Source organism: Oncorhynchus gorbuscha, linkage group LG06 (assembly GCF_021184085.1).
Source record: "Oncorhynchus gorbuscha isolate QuinsamMale2020 ecotype Even-year linkage group LG06, OgorEven_v1.0, whole genome shotgun sequence".
NCBI lineage: Eukaryota > Metazoa > Chordata > Actinopteri > Salmoniformes > Salmonidae > Oncorhynchus > Oncorhynchus gorbuscha.
Genome location: NC_060178.1, coordinates 37,633,032 through 37,649,664, shown reverse-complemented (window position 1 = coordinate 37,649,664; position 16,633 = coordinate 37,633,032). Strand labels below are relative to the sequence as shown.

The 16,633-nt window shown below is 41.4% G+C and overlaps 1 protein-coding gene across 14 annotated transcripts in view; it reads right to left on the bottom strand.

The window, feature by feature from the left end:
* LOC124037908 (receptor-type tyrosine-protein phosphatase F-like) overlaps positions 1–15,969 on the bottom strand; it is a 448,750-nt gene extending 432,781 nt beyond the window's left edge. For all 14 annotated transcript variants that reach the window (XM_046353139.1, XM_046353145.1, XM_046353141.1 and 11 more), the window contains exon 1: positions 15,639–15,969. The gene's annotated coding sequence lies outside the window, so the exon portion shown is untranslated. The remainder of the gene's footprint in view (positions 1–15,638) is intronic.
* Between the last annotated feature and the right edge of the window lie 664 nt (positions 15,970–16,633).

Here is a 16,633-nt window from a genome sequence, read left to right as displayed (position 1 = left end):
TTTGTTTCCCAAACTCGGTCCTGGCTCCCCCAATGGTGCACATTTAGGTTTTTGCTCTAGCACTACACAGTTTATTCTCTCCGGGGGGAGAGAGAGTGGGAGACAGACTGACAGCAGCCGGGCGCTCCAGTCTGATAGAATGCATCCCAAATGGCACCCTAGTCTGTATATAATTCATTACTTTTGTACAGAGGCCTATAGAGCCATATGAACTAGGTACTCTATGGGCCATGGTCAAAAGTAGTGCAATAAATAGGGAATAAGATGCCATTTGGGATGCAGACTGACAATCACACTGACGAGAAGGCCCGTTATCTTCCTGCTATACCCCCAATATGTGTTACTGGTTCATCCCCAGGTTAATCCATCTCATTGATCCATTGGGATCAGTTTTCTGGACCTAGACTAAGCCTATACTTAAAAACACTTTCAATTAATTAAGAATCTTGCTTTTTGTGTCCAGGAGTATGCTTAATCTGGATCTTGGAAACCAGTCATTGTTCCTACTGCACCAGATGGGAAGACAAAATATGATGTTCTAGAAATACATACACTTTTCAACAGTTTTCTGCATTCTTTTTTGTTTATGTTTATTCAAAGAAATCCAATTACACAATTGAACTAAACAGTTGAGGCGGATTCAGTTCTGAGTAACTCGGCTGTGAAGGCAAACTTTGATTGATCACCAATTACAAAATGTATGGTAATAAGTGTATGAAATAACTCCCATACTTTTCTTTTTGGCAACTGTGTGTATGTACAGTAGCTTTCTATCTTAAGGAAAAATATCTTTAATAATATACTCATGGGTTGATGGAAAAGCAATAGATAAGAGAAGAAAACAACAGTTCATCCTTGTCCTGAACACATTAAAACACAGCCTCCCTTCCTTCTGGCAGCTTGCAAACAACATCCACACGGTCATAAATCCACTCGCTCTTTTTGTTTCACGCCTTTAAAAATGTATAACTGAAATAAACTTGAACTGTGGCCATGGAAATGCTTATATCCTCTGCCAGCTCGGTGCGGCACGGCCAGTAACACTGTCGTTGCTAACTATTCGCTGCTTCGTGGCCCATAAATCACACCACCGGAAAGTCTGTACCGGAGCCCGGTGGCCAGAGGAGAGAAGTACGTTTTCAGACCCATTTAACACTGATAATGCCTGCCGTTTCCCACAGGCCCCTGTGGGCCGCAGCTAGGGCCAGTCATGAATCACTACCTTCCAGGCCCTCTACCTCCAAGCCAGCGTCCCTCTCTACGCACACACACACACACACACACACACACACACACACACACACACACACACACACACACACACACACACACACACACACACACACACACACACACACACACACACACACACACACACACACACACACACACACACACACACACACACACACACACACACACGCACACACGCACCCCTCTCGCTATACTCCCCTGCCGCTGACATTGCTCAGGCAGAGGGTCAGAACCACACAGAGCCCTGGGGAGGGGTGGAGAGGTGGGAGTGGGGGGGGGGGGGGGGCAGAGAGGGTGAATGAGGGTTAAGAGGTGAAGAAGAGGGATGATGACAGAGAGTGGTCGAGGAGGGGGTTAAAAGTTGCGGAGGGTATTTGTTTCTGTCCCTCCCTTAGCTCCTGTCTGTTATAGATCTATAATAAACAATTCTGTGCTCACTGCTGGTGAGGTACGATCTTTTAATAATCCTGTTGATGTGTGTGTGTGTGTGTGTGTTAGGTACTCTGAGTGCATTGCATTAAACCACTCAATTGGTCATGTAGCTAACACCATACAATCTGGATGTGCTGTACCTAAGCCAATAAAGTCCATCACACAAGGACAATAAATAGAGCAAAGGTTGCCGAAGAAGCCTAGTAATTCAAGTTCCTTCCTACAACGACTCATTTGACCTTTATCTCTGTCCCAGGTGACTCGGGTGTTTGTCTCCACAGGGTCACTGCAGCAGGGCCAGATATTCACAGGTAGCTTGGCTTGAGACTGTGCTGTAGACAGACCGACCCAGATGGCCAGAGTGACACGAGAACAGAGTGGAGTCTAACCATAATGCCAACACTGTGACCTTGCTACAGCTATGGCAATCTTGAAGAAGGATCCTCATATTAAATCACAAATATACTCTTAGAGCCTATCAGAGGTGTATAGCTACATTTGTACTGACAACTTTATTCTTTTGAAACTTTTCAAAAGCTTAATTTGGTGAAAAAAAACTATATCTCAGAAAATATTTAATGTCAGCATAAATGTACCTCCTGATTGGGTTTTCCTCTCCAGCTTCACTTTGATCAGGATTTAAATCTGACTTTAAACAGGTGTTGTTGGACTGCAGGGCCACACTTTACTTATCTGGTCCAATCAAATTGGTTGTCACTATCAGGCCAAATACTGGGAACTAATCAAAGAGGATGAGGCAGCATCATTTACCTAAACAACACTAGACATATCAGAAATGTCTGAAGAGACTTTTACATAATATACACTACATGACCAAAAGTATGTGGACAACGGCTCTCGAACATCTCATAAATAATCATGGGCATTGATATGCAGTTGGTCCCCGCTTTGCTTCTATAACAGCCTCCACTCTTCTGGGAAGGCTTTCCACTAGATGTTGGAACATTGCTGCGGGGAATTTCTTCCATTCAGCCACAATAGCATTAGTGAGGTCGGGCACTGATGTTGGGCGATTATGTCTGGCTCGCAGTCAGTGTTCCAATTCATCCCAAAGGTGTTCGATGGGGTTGAGTGTTAGGGCTCTGTTCAGGCCAGTCAAGTTCTTTCACACCGATCTCAATAAACCATTTCTGTATGGACCTCGCTTTGTGCAGGGGGACATGGTCATGCTGAAACAGGAATGGGCCTTCCCCAAACTGTTGCCACAAAGTTGGAAGCACATAATGGTCTAGAATGTCAATGTATGCTGTAGCTTTAATATTTCACGTCACTGGAACTAAAGGGCCTATCCCGAACCATGAAAAACAGCCCCAGACCATTATTCCTCCTCCACAAAATGTTAGTTGGCACTATGCATGTAGGCAGGTAGCGTTCTTCTTGCATCCGCCAAACACAGATTCATCCATCGGACTGCCAGATGGTGAAGCGTGATTCAACACTCCAGAGAAGGCTATCCACTGCTCCAGAGTCCAATGGCGGCAAGGTTACACCCCGACAGCCAAACCTTGGCATTTCGCATGGTGATCTTAGGCTTGGTGCGGCTGCTCAGCCATGGAAATCCAGACCATGAAGCTCCTGAAAAAAATATATTTTGCTGATGATGCTTCCAGAGGCAGTTTGGAACTCGGTAGTGAGTGTTGCAACCAAGGACACTCAGTGGTACGTTCTGTGAGCTTGTGTGGCCTACCACTTGCGGCTGAGCCGTTGTTTCTCCTAGACGTTTCCACTTCACAATAACAGCACTTATAGTTGACTGGGGCAGCTAGAGGAGGGCAGCAATTTGACCAACTGACTAGTTGAAAAGGTGGCATACTATGACGGTGCCCCATTGAAAGTCACTGAGCTCTTCAGTACTGGCCATTCTAATGCCAATATTTGTCTATGGAGATTGCATGGCTATGTGCTCAATTCTCTACACCGGTCAGCAACAGGTGTTGCTGAAATAGCCAAATCCACAATTTGAAGGATTGTCCACATACTTTTGGCCATGTCGTGTAATTATCTTCATAAGCAGCTTCATAAACTCAGCAAAAAAAGAAACGTCCTCTCATCGTCAACTGTGTTTATTTTCAGCAAACTCAACATGTGTAAATATTTGTATGTACATAACAAGATTCAACAACTGAGACAAAAACTGAACATGTTCCACAGACATTGTCACGCCTTGGTCATTGTATTTTGTGTTTTTCTATGTTTGGGTAGGCCAGGGTGTGACATGGGTTTATATGTTGTGTTTCGTATTGGGGTTTGTATTATTTGGGATCGCGGCTGATTAGGGGTGTGGTATAGGCTTGGCTGCCTGAGGCGATTCTCAATTAGAGTCAGGTGCTTATCGTTGTCTCTGATTGGGAACCGTATTTAGGCAGCCTGAGTTTCGCTTTGTATTTCGTGGGTGTTTGTTCCTATCTCTGTGTTGTAGTCACCAGATAGGCTGTAATTAGTTTCACGTTCCGTTCTGTTGTTTTTGTATTTAGATTCAGTTATTTCATGAACCGCGATTCTTTCATTAAAGTCATGAATAACCTACACGCTGCATTTTGGTCCGACTCTCTTATTTCAACAGACGAACGCCGTTACAGACATGTGACTAACATAATTAGAATAATGAGTCCCTGAACAAGTGGGGGGGGAGGGTTCAAAATCAAAAGTAATAGTCGGTATCTGGTGTGGCCACCCGCTGCATTAAGTACTGCAGTGCAATAAATAAATAGAAAATACATGTAAAAAAAATAAGTATTGCACTGCATCTACACCTCATGGACTGCACCAAATTTGCCAGTTCTTGCTGTGAGATGTTACCACACTCTTCCACCAAGGCACCTACAAGTTCCCGGACATTTCTGGGGGAATGGCCTTACTTTACACCCTCCGATCCAACAGGTCTCAGACGTGCTCATTGAGATCCGGGCTCTTCACTGGCCATGGCAGAACACTGACATTCCTGTCTTGCAGGAAATCACGCACAGAATGAACAGTATGGCTGGTGGCATTGTCATACTGGAGGGTCATGTCAGGATGAGCCTGCAGGAAGGGTATCAACTGAGGGAGGAGGATGTCTCTCCTGTAACGCACAGCATTGAGATTGCCTGCAATGACAAAAAGCTCAGTCTGATGACGATGTGACACACCGCCCCAGACCATGATGGACCCACCACCTCCAAATCAATCCCGCTCCAGAATACAATCCTCGGTGTAATGCTTATTCCTTCGACGATAAACGCGAATCCGACCATCACCCATAGTGAGACAAAACCGCGACTTTTGCGACGATGGGCATCTTTCTTTTGGTGTTTTTCAGAGTCAATAGACTCTTTAGTGTCCTAAGTTTTCATAACTGTGACCTTAATTGCCTACCGTCTGTAAGCTGTTAGTGTCCTAATGACCGTTCCACAGGTGCATGTTCATTGATAGTTTATGTTCATTGAACAAGCATGGGAAATAGTGTTGAAACCCTTTACAATGAAGATCTGTGAAGTTATTTGGATTTTTTCGAATTGTCTTTGAAATACAGGGTCCTGAAAAAGGGCCGTTTCTTTTTTTTTGCTGAATCCATGAAGGTGCTCAAGAGAAGGGGAGTTTCTTTAACATTTTATTATTTCTTGTTGTTGTTGCGTTCTCACAATGGAACCTGCATTCCTCCACACACAATCCTACCTTATCCTTGTAACCTTAGTCTGCTCTTATGGCCTGCCCACTTCAAATCAAACAACAGGTTTTCAATGGGTTTTAAGTTTGAGATGGCCATTGAATAGAAAAGAGCTCTATTTTCATGTCATTTGACCAAAGCACTGGTCAGATTACATTTGACATAATAGTACTTTTGCAGATGCTCTTATCCAGAGCTGTTTAGAAAACTTAAGGCGTTTACATTTGTTGGATGACATTAAAATAGAGCTCCTTGGCCACACACACCAGTGGTGGGATGCATAAGCAGAAAAGAACCCCATACCTTCTGTAAAATATGATGGTGGATCTTTGATGTTACAGGGCTATTTTGCTTCCACTGGTCCTGGGGCCATGTTATTAAGGTCAACAGCATTATGAACTATACCCACTGCCAGGATATTTTTGCCAAAAACTCATTGACTCTGTCAGGAGGCTGGAACTTGGCCAGGAGTGGATCTTCCAGCAAGACAATAACCAAACAATATCCAACATCCACAAAGAAATTGTTAATTGGCCACAAAATCAACATTTTGCAATGGACATCTCTGTCTCCAGACTTGAAACCCATTGCAAACCTGTGGTTTGAATTGAAGAGGTGCACACGATGGATATCAAGGATCTGGAAGGATTCTGTATGGAGGAATGTATCCAATCAAATATTTTTTTTCCAAACTCTGGCGCGTTTACCCCCTTAGTTCTATCTGCACTTGGGAGCACACTAAACAACACACGGTGGTTCTCGCAAAAAGAGTAGTCTTGGTCTGATTCAATTTGTCCTTTGGTGCAGTTTGCTGCAGGTGAGAAAGCAGTCAGAACCAAAGGCTACATCAAAAATGGCCCCCTATTCCCTGTATGGTGCACTAATTTGGACCAGGGCCCATAGGGAAGCTCATAGGGCTCTAGTCCAAAGTAGAGAACTATATATAGGGAATAGGGTGCCGTTTGGAACTAAACATATTGGTCACACTCCAACCCCTATCTATGTCTTGTCAGAGGAGAGTACCTACCATAAAACCCCTCGTATAACAGACAAACCATCGTTGGGTTCGCCTATCTGTATATATCCACAATTGCCGTTTAAACTGATGGCCACAGGCGGTGTATCTATCCAGCAGGACACTGATAAATGACAAATATCAAACCCACCCGACAACATCATAACATTTAGCTGTAGAAGATGGATTGAGAGATGGCACCCTATTCCTTATATAGCACACAACTTTTGTAGTGCACGATAGAAGGAAATTAGGTGTCATTTGGGAAGCAAGCTGGGTCTGTCATTGTGGCTAGATTACAGAGAGAGAGGACCTTTCAGATTCTAAACAAATGGGGGAGTCAGACTCTCATTTGTATGTCAGACAATCTAATCAGGATCATGGCTTTCTGGACTGGACCTTTCTAAATGGAAACAACATACACACATGGAATTTAAGTAATGTCTTCTAGAATTAAATATATTGACTCTTGTCAGTGGCAACACACTGGAATTCTAAAATGTATATATTGTAAGAGGTGAATAGTTGAAATGAATGTCAAATTTACAAACATTTGCTTTACAATTGACATAATTCATTATTATCATTAATAGTCCAGCATAATAGCAGAATGCACATTTTCACGAATTAAATATAGACATTTCTCCGTCTCCGTTGTGCTGAAGAAAACCTTCTGGGTGTTTTTTCACTAGATGTAACTGTGGTGAAGCAGCTACAATACGTTGCTCTGCTATATCCATTAAGTAGCCACAGCTGTCATGTTCAACTGTCAAAAATATGAGATTCTCTTCTACCAATCCCCTCCTGTGTGACTCCTACACCATAGAAAAAAAGGGTTCCAAAAGGGTCCTTTGGCTGTCCCCATAGCAGAACCCTTTTAGGTTCCAGGTAGAACCCTTTTTTGGTTCAGGATAGAACCATTTTGGGTTCTATGCAGAACCCTCTGTGGAACATTTTCTACATGGAACCCAACAGAGTTCTACCTAGAACCAAAAGGGTTCTACCTGGAACCAAATGGGTTCTACCTGGAACCAAAAAAGTTCTTCAAAGGGTTTTCTTAGAATGTAGCATACTGTACAGCCAGCTAATTTGGCTCGCTCTGTTTCTGGAGTCCATCCCATGTTGGCAGTGTAAAGTACCACATGGTATAGTAAGTAGCACAGATATCTGGCAAGGAAAATATAAAGATCTTCGCAAAGTAGAAGAAAACATCTATTTTTGCTAAACTGTTAAATCATCACGGTGGAATCGAATGGCTCGGGAGTAAATTGGATGATGATTGCGACACAAATGGCACCTTTTTCCCAAAATAGTGCAGTACTTCTAAAAATAATACCCTATTTTCCTATTTAGCGCTCAACTATTTAGAAGTAGTGCATTATATAAGGAATAGGGTAGTATTTTTGACACAAGCTAAATGGGATGATGTCCAAGGTAGTTGTGAAGTGGCTTACACAACAGGCCCACACTCACATACAATGCAGTACAGGCCTAAGTGCAGCTAGCTTTTAGTCTAAAGCCCATGACAATTTCACATTCTTTCTACATTAGAGCCATACACTATGTAACAGATAGAGAGCACTTGATAGTTGACAGTGTTCAAAAATGGAAAATGATAAGATCCACTGTCAGATGGAGAAAAAAAAGTGTAAAAACATTCAACCCAAGTGACGTTGACACAAGCCAAACCACACTATATATATATATATGTCATTTAGCGAATGCTTTTACCCAAAACCTATGAACACAAGACACCTGCCTTTATTTTGTCCTTCTTATAACGCAAAGGTAAAGTGTTTTCTTCTGATAAAGTGGAGGTAAAGTGTTAGGTGTTGATGGTCCTAGACTAGAGTATTATAATGGGAGATGGATAGGACTCTAGATAAGTGCTCATTTGAATAAACATCAATGTGAAATTAAGCGTTAGACAGCAGTATGCTTTTATCTGTTTCCTCTCAGATGTTAATTACACACGGTGGTCTCCCAGGAAGGACAACGCTTAGTTACTAATTTGATCTCACCCTGTAAAGAAATGCTAACCATCTTCAGTGTTGACAACAACAACGAAACTCACAGTTCTGTATTCACAGATGGTAAAGGGTTATGTTGCAATTCAACCCACTTTATGACAGATTTATTCTTAAATGTCATATTCAAAGTTGATGTGTTTCATTGTACATGAAAGATTATAGGCCAACCCAAGTTATCTGATCAGCTTTTACAGCTGAAGATAATTTGATCAGTTTACCATATGCTAAGCTGATGCGTTACTTGTTATGTACAGTATGTTGTAAGCTATTCACCAAAAAGAAAATGCTCTCAGTCACTTTCCCACTGCACAATTTACACAGTGGGAATACCTAAAGTATGCAAAGAAGAAAATGTGTTCTATCTTCAAGCAAACAAAAAGAATAAGTATAGCCCCTGTAATCTAAGGCATTTGGTGAATGTGTGTGTGTGTGTGTGTGTGTGTGTGTGTGTGTGTGTGTGTGTGTGTGTGTGTGTGTGTGTGTGTGTGTGTGTGTGTGTGTGTGTGTGTGTGTGTGTGTGTGTGTGTGTGTGTGTGTGTGTGTGTGTGTGTGTGTGTGTGTGTGTGTGTGTGTGTGTGTGTGTGTGTGTGTGTGTGTGTGTGTGTGTGTGTGTGTGTGTGTGTGTATTTCTCTCTCACCCATTCACTCTTTCTCTCTCTCTCTCTCAATTAGGTAATTACTGCCTATTTGCAGAAAGACAGACAGGAGGGTGGGAGAATAAGAGAATAGAATGACAGAGCTGCCTAGTTAAGAGACTCCGCTGTGGCAACTTTTACAAAGTAATATGGGAGAAGGGCAGGACAATCTGAATCAACAACATGCCAATCATCCTCCTCTATGGTCTACATCGCTCTAACTGAGACAATCCTGCAGGTTGAGCAATGAAAGTATAGCAACACCTTTTGGCTGTATGATCAAAAGATATCCCAATATTTTGAACAATGCAAAAGTTTTTGCTGTTATAACATTTAAAATGCATAGCTACAACTACAAAGTGTAAGTGTCCCCCTTCTCCTCCTCCTCCTCCTCCTCCTTGTACTGACAGTGTTTCACTTCAAAGTGCAGAAATTGTCTTCTCAACAGGTGAAACGGAGCCAGAGAACGATGCAGCAAAATCCTGCTATACACAGCCAAAATTGTACCCTGAGTGCAGTGGTGGAATAAGTATTCAATTGTCATACTTGAGTAAAAGTAAAGACCCCATAATAGAAAATGACTCAAGTAAAAGTGAAAGTCACCCAGTGAAATACTACTTGAGTAAAAGTCTAAAAGCACTTGATTTTAAATATACTTAAGTATCAAATGTAAATGTAATTGCTAAAATATACTTAAGTATCAAAAGTAAAAGTACAAATAATTTCAAGTTCCTTATACTAGGCAAACCAGACGGCACCGTTTTGTTGTAATTTGAATGTACGGATAGCCAGGGACTCACTCCAACAGTCAGACATCATTTACAAATGAAGGATGTGTCCGCCAGAAAAATGTGTGAGTCCGCTGGAAAAAAGCATTCAAAATTAGTACTAAGCATTCAAAATTAGTACTTTTAAGTGTCAGAGAATATATGTGGAGCAAAAAGTACATGCTTTTATTTAGGAATGTAGTAAAGTAAAAAATAAAAGTTGTCGCAAATATTAATAGTGAAGTAGGGTTCAGATTCCCCAAAAAAACGCCTTAGGTAGAATTTACACCACTGCCTGAATTCCAGTCTGCTAACCTGAGTGCCAAATTCTTGATACTCATTGTCATGCCAATGACAGCATTGAAGTTAAAAGCACAAACAGATCTGGGACAGGCTACCAAAAATGTGCATTTGTTCATCAAATGAAGAAAATAAACATCTCTGTTGAATTCAAAAGAAAACATGATTAGAAAACACCATCATCCTGTATAGGCCCACACTCCAAAATGTTGTATTTGTTCATCAAATAATGAAAATACAAGTTTCTGTTGAATTGAATAGAAAACACTATTGTATGTTGTTGCGGCACAGTGATTACAATGTATTTCTAATTATTTCCACCTATTGCCTTCTGTGACAAAGAGAGCGCTTTTAATGAAGTTTAGTCTTAATTAATGAAGTTTCCAGAATTCAAATCAATCCACTAATACCTATTCTGACATCGCAGCCATCACAGACAGAAAACACAGTGGCAGACCACCACATACACAACGACACAGTGGTAGAATTACTAGATACAGTGCCAATTGCCTTGATAACACAGTGGGGAAATCATAGCCTTTAGAATTGAGTCCCGAATGGCACCCTAGTCCCTACATAGTGCACTACTTTTGATCAGGGCAAAGTAGTGTGCTATATAGTTAGTAGGGTACTATTTTGCACTCAGTTAGGTCTGTGGCTGATAGGATCTTCCCCTTGCCCTGTGACGAGACAAAAACATTGCCAACCATACCCTGTATGCTGGTCGAACAATGGGCCGGTGTAATTGAAATCCCAGAGCCACTCTGTTGCTGTTCAATTGTTGGGAAATGAAAGCAAAGAGAGAACCTGGACTTTTCTGCAGATAGGTCAATCAGCTTCTGGCAGTTTCTGAACCCAATATTTGTATGAATTTGGCTCTAGCGTTCAAACCATTTTGGCTATAATCTTTTAAGATCCTATTCCTGGTGGGGTAAGTGTGTGTGTCAGTGCTGTGTGTACGTTGATTATGCAAACAATTTGGAATTTTCAACACATGAATGTTTCCAATAAAAACAAGAAGTGATACAGTCAATCTCTGAGACTGGCATGCATAGTATTGATATTAGCCCTCTGATTAAAGTGAAGAGAAAAACGTGCCTCTCTGTTCTGGACCAGCTGCAGTTTTTCTAGGTCCTTCTTTGCAGCGCCTGACATTATGACTGGGCAATAATCAAGATAAGATAAAACTAGAGCTTAAAGAATATGCTTTGTGGAGTGTGGTGTCAAAAAAAGAAGAACATCTCTTTATCATGGACGGACCTCTCCCCATCTTCAGAACTATTGAATCAATATGTTTTGACCATGCGTTCATCCACCTCTGGCCTGCTCGCCTCCCTACCACTGAGGAAGTACAGCTCCCGCTCAGCCCAGTCAAAACTGTTCGCTGCTCTGGCCCCCCAATGGTGGAACAAACTCCCCTCACGACGCCAGGACAGCGGAGTCAATCACCACCTTCCGGAGACACCTGAAACCCCACCTCTTTAAGGAATACCTAGGATAGGATAAGTAATCCCTCTCACCCCCCCCCCCCCTTTAAGATTTAGATGCACTATTGTAAAGTGACTGTTCCACTGGATGTCATAAGGTGAATGCACCAATTTGTAAGTCGCTCTGGATAAGAGCGTCTGCTAAATGACTTAAATGTAAATGTAATGACAGTTTACAATCCAAGGTAACACCAAGTAATTTAGTCTCCTCAACTTAGTCAACAGGCACACCATTCATTATCAATCAAATTCATTCACATGTATTATGAAGTCCTTTTTACATCAGTCGATGTCACAAAGTGCTATACAGAAACCCAGCCTAAAACCACAAACAGCAAGCAATGCAGATGTAGAATCAGTATTTATCAGATCATTATCAATCATTATCAGAGTCAGCTAAGGTCTAGAATTTAGGGAATGATTTGTACCAAATACAATATTCTTAGCGTGTTAGTTTAAGGTTTCTGGCAAGGGAAGTTATTATAATGTTAACATGTGACTGACTGAGTAAAGACTGAGTTAGCCTGTTGAGCTAAAGCATAGGCAATGGTTGACTTGGATGGGTCTCTTCAAGGAACAGTGGCAATTTTAGCATGTAAATCTTGAGATCACGGAACCAATTATCTTGAAATCACGGCCAGTAGATGGTCAACTTGATTTATGATGATGATTGCTAGCTAAGATTGTGAAAGTATGAGTATGAGTCAGTCCAATCAAAGCTACTGTACTTACACTACCGGTCAACAGTTTTAGAACAACTACTCATTCAAGGGTTTTCTTAATTTTTACTATGTTCTACATTGTAGAACAATAGTGAAGACATCAAAACTATGAAATAACACATTTTGAATCATGTAGTAACCAAAAACGTTTTGTTACGTCTGTTGTTGGAATCAGACCAAGGTGCAGCGTGGATAGCGTGGGCTGCAAGGGACTATCATTTGTTTTTCAACAGGACAATGACCCAAAACACACCTCCAGGCTGTGTAAGGTCTATTTTACCAAGAAGGAGAGTGATGGAGTGCTGCATCAGATGACCTGGCCTCCACAATCCCCCGACCTCAACCAAATTGAGTTGGTTTGGAATGAGTCGGACCGCAGAGTGAAGGAAAAGCAGCCAACAACTGCTCAGCACATGTGGGATCTCCTTCAAGAGTGTTGGAAAAGCATTCTAGGTGAAACTGGTTAAGAGAATGCCAATAGTGTGCAAAGCTGTTATCAAGGTAAAGGGTGGCTGCTTGAAGAATCTCAAATATAAAATATATTTTGATTTGTTTAAAAAATATATATATTTTTTGACAAGAGTGTGACACAGCTTTGAGATTGCCTGCAATGACAACAAGCTCAGTCTGATGATGCTGTGACACACCACCCCAGACCATGACGGACCCTCAACCTCCAAATCGATCCCGCTCCAGAGTACAGGCCTCGGTTTAACGCTCATTCTTTCGATGATAAACGCGACTCCAACCATCACCAGTGGTGAGACAAAACCGCAACTCGTCAGTGAAGAGCATTTTTTGCGAGTCCCGTCTGGTCCAACGGCGTTGGATTTGTGCCCATAGGTGAAATTGTTGACGGTGATGTCTGGTGAGGACCTGCCTTACAACAGGCCTACAAGCCCTCAGTCCAGCCTCTCTCAACCTGTTGCGGACAGTCTGAGCACTGATGGAAGGATTGTGCATTCCTGATGTAACCCGGTCAATTGTTGTTGCCATCCTGTACCTGTCCCGCAGGTGTGATGTTCGGATGTACTGTTCCTGTACAGGTGTTGTTACACGTGGTCTGCCACTGCGAGGACGATCAGCTGTCCATCCTGTCTCTATGTAGGCGTCTGACAGTACGGACATTGCAATGTATTGCCCTGGCCACATCTGCAGTCCTCATGCCTCCTTGCAGCATGCCTAAGGCACGTTCACGCAGATGAGCAGGGACCCTGGGTTTCTTTCTTTAGGTGTATTTCAGTCAGTAGAAAGGCCTCTTTACTGTCCTAAGTTTTCATAACTGTGACCTTAATTGTCTACCGTCTGTAAGCAGTTAGTTTCTTAATGACCATTCCACAGGTACATGTTCATTAATTGTTTATTGGTTATTGAACAAGCATGGGAAACAGTGTTTAAACCCTTTACAATGAAGATCTGTGAAGTTATTTGTATTTTTACGAATTATCTTTGAAAGACAGGGTCCTGAAAAAGGGATGTTTCTTTTTTTTGCTGAGTTTATAGAGTGTGCATGTTCAATATGGCATGCATAGATAGTCAATGTTCTGTGGAGATCTTCACAATCGCCTTAATATTCTAATATTCTGCGCAGAATCTCGAACGGCATTGATCTCTTGCACCATGTACTTTTATTGTAATCTCAACTGCAGTCCAGGTCATTTGGTTCTGCTATTGGAGAAAGAAGAGTGATAAACACATTATTCTGTTGCTTAAATAATAAAAATATCTGACATTGTATTCCCATTTAAACTTTGCTGTGCTTTAAAATAGTTGAACGCGCAGTGATAGACATTTGGGCGACAACTGAACCGTATATCAGACATTGTTTTCCATTGGAATTTGGTTGTGCTTCGAGATGGTTGAAAGCATAGGCGATAACACATTGGACATTCAACAAAATGTTTGCTTTAAAAAAAAGAAATACTAACCAATTATCCACATTGAAATGACGTAGTGTGCCCAGAGGGTTTTATTCTACACAAATGACAGTGGGAAAGAAATGCCTAGCCAGGCAAATAGATTCCAACCTTGATGGCATAATTTAGGGGCTCTGAAAGTAATGCATAATGTGGATTGATGAGAAATAACTGAAATAACTGAAAATAAATGATTTATCCCAATAGACCCATACATCGTCATATTCACATGTTCCATATAATGTGACAATAAAGCCATGATAGCCTGTTTCCCTATTTGCAAACAACCAGAAATAGATCAGTGCATAACGGTGAGTTCCATCACAAACACCAGTTTGCACAGACCACTACTGCGTTTAGACAGGCAAGCCCAATTCTGATATTTTTTTCACAGATCTGAAAAAGATTAGGAGTGAAAAGATCTGATGCATTTGGTCAAAAGACCAAATAGCGGACAAAAAAAAAGGAATTGGGCTGCCTGTCTAAACGCAGCCTGATTTGCTTCTTTGTGGACGGCAGATATGTGGGTTTGAATAATGGCCTTCAAGTAGCCTATGTATTAGACAGGTGTAGGATCTTAATTTGAGCTAGTTTGCTACAGCAGGATAACAATCCTGCAGCAACAGCAAATGTGAATTATTATGTGGATTATAATGGACATTTTTGTAGGGGTCGATAAATTTTTGTACCGTAAATATCAAAATGGAAATTACAAACTTCAGAAGCCTTTTTAAAACTCAAATACACCACACATTTTTTCCTGCATTGCAGGAAAGTTCGCTTGCATCAGGGTGATCAAAATAAGATCCTACACCATTATTTTAACAAATAGTCTACTAAGATTTTACAATTATGTTAATTAGTATCTTATTGGTAGCCTATCCAATAGCAAATTCGATACATGTCAAGTATTGTGCAAACAACTAGGCTGTTATAAAACGGAATAGTTCAAATAATTTACATGCCAATGTGTTGTGACAAAGGACACAATGTTTCGTTAATTGACCCCTCTCCATCCTGTAATTCACCCAACCTGTTTGTCTCTATGTAACAGGTTCAACGGGTGAACAGAGCAGAGCATAGAGCTGCTTGACAGGTGCTCCTGCCTGCTATTTGCCCGTGAGGCGTGTACACAGCCGTATTGATCTCGAACAAGCTCTGAATCGATTGACATTTGGATGTATTCTGTCATGAAGTAGCCAGAAAAACAATATCCCTCTCATACTCAGCACACAACTTTTCAAGATGACGAAATTATTCTTACCAATAGCCAGGCTATATTCCAAATCAGTGGTCATCATAATCAGTGGGCTAAAATGCGGCCACCCCTGAACAATACATGTGATTCAAATGTCAGTCAAACAAACACCACAATCATGAATTGTCAATAGTATATGAAATGCAAAAACTCACTCTCTCTAGGTCCCCTGGTCATTGGCATTTCTGTCTTAGAAAATAGCAACCACTTGGTTCTCTCGATCCACTTCAGAAAGAATACAATTCCTTTCCTTCTCAGTCCCGATGTCCACCTCTACTCTCCTCCGGGCGTGCGTCCTCTCCGTAATAGGCTACACAATGAGGAATTTAAAGTATAATCCTTGAGATGTATAGGACCTGATGGACAGTTCTGCTGAATTAGACCATATATTTTCCAAGTAGAGAAGTAATGTGTCCGAATGTCTCCTCTCCTCTCAGTAGCTCAACCGCTGTTTATCGCACAGTGAAATGCGCTCTTTCTCGCTCTCCTCTGTAGCGCTCAAGAATGCACAATAATCCCTTCTCTGCTCTCACACAAATTGTTCGCAGCATTCTCGGGCTTTGTCGGATATGGTCGATGATTTACGGAGTGATGAGGATTTAAAACAATACATATATATATATTATGGTTTAATTTTTCCTTTTCAGTTCGTCTCCATATTAAAAGTAAATAGCCTGATAACTGTGATGATGATTTTCATTTTAAATATTGAGGGTTCAGGCATTAGGCAATAGAGATGAACATGTAGCGTATAATTTATTATTTGTATTATATTTTTTCAGAGTACGCCTAATATCACTTTCATTAGGCTTTGGAGTTATCATCCAGGGTTGAAAATCAGGGTGGAGTTGTTGGGTGTAACTAAGGTAGGCAATGTGACGAATGTAGGCTAGCAGTAAGGAGGCAGACAAGGATAGAAGGCTACACTGTAAAGGGGCTACCATGAATTTGACAGTACAGTAGCTTACAGGCAGCTTGGTGGCAAGTAAAATTCTGTATTTCATATTACAGTACAATTACTGTAACATAAATATGTTATCAAAGCAAGTACTGTGTAATGACACACAGTATATTGTAACGGTCTGAGTGTAGTGGGTGAGGAGTCAGGCGCAGGAAGAAGAGAGTTCAGGGGAGTGCTATTTTAATGCAC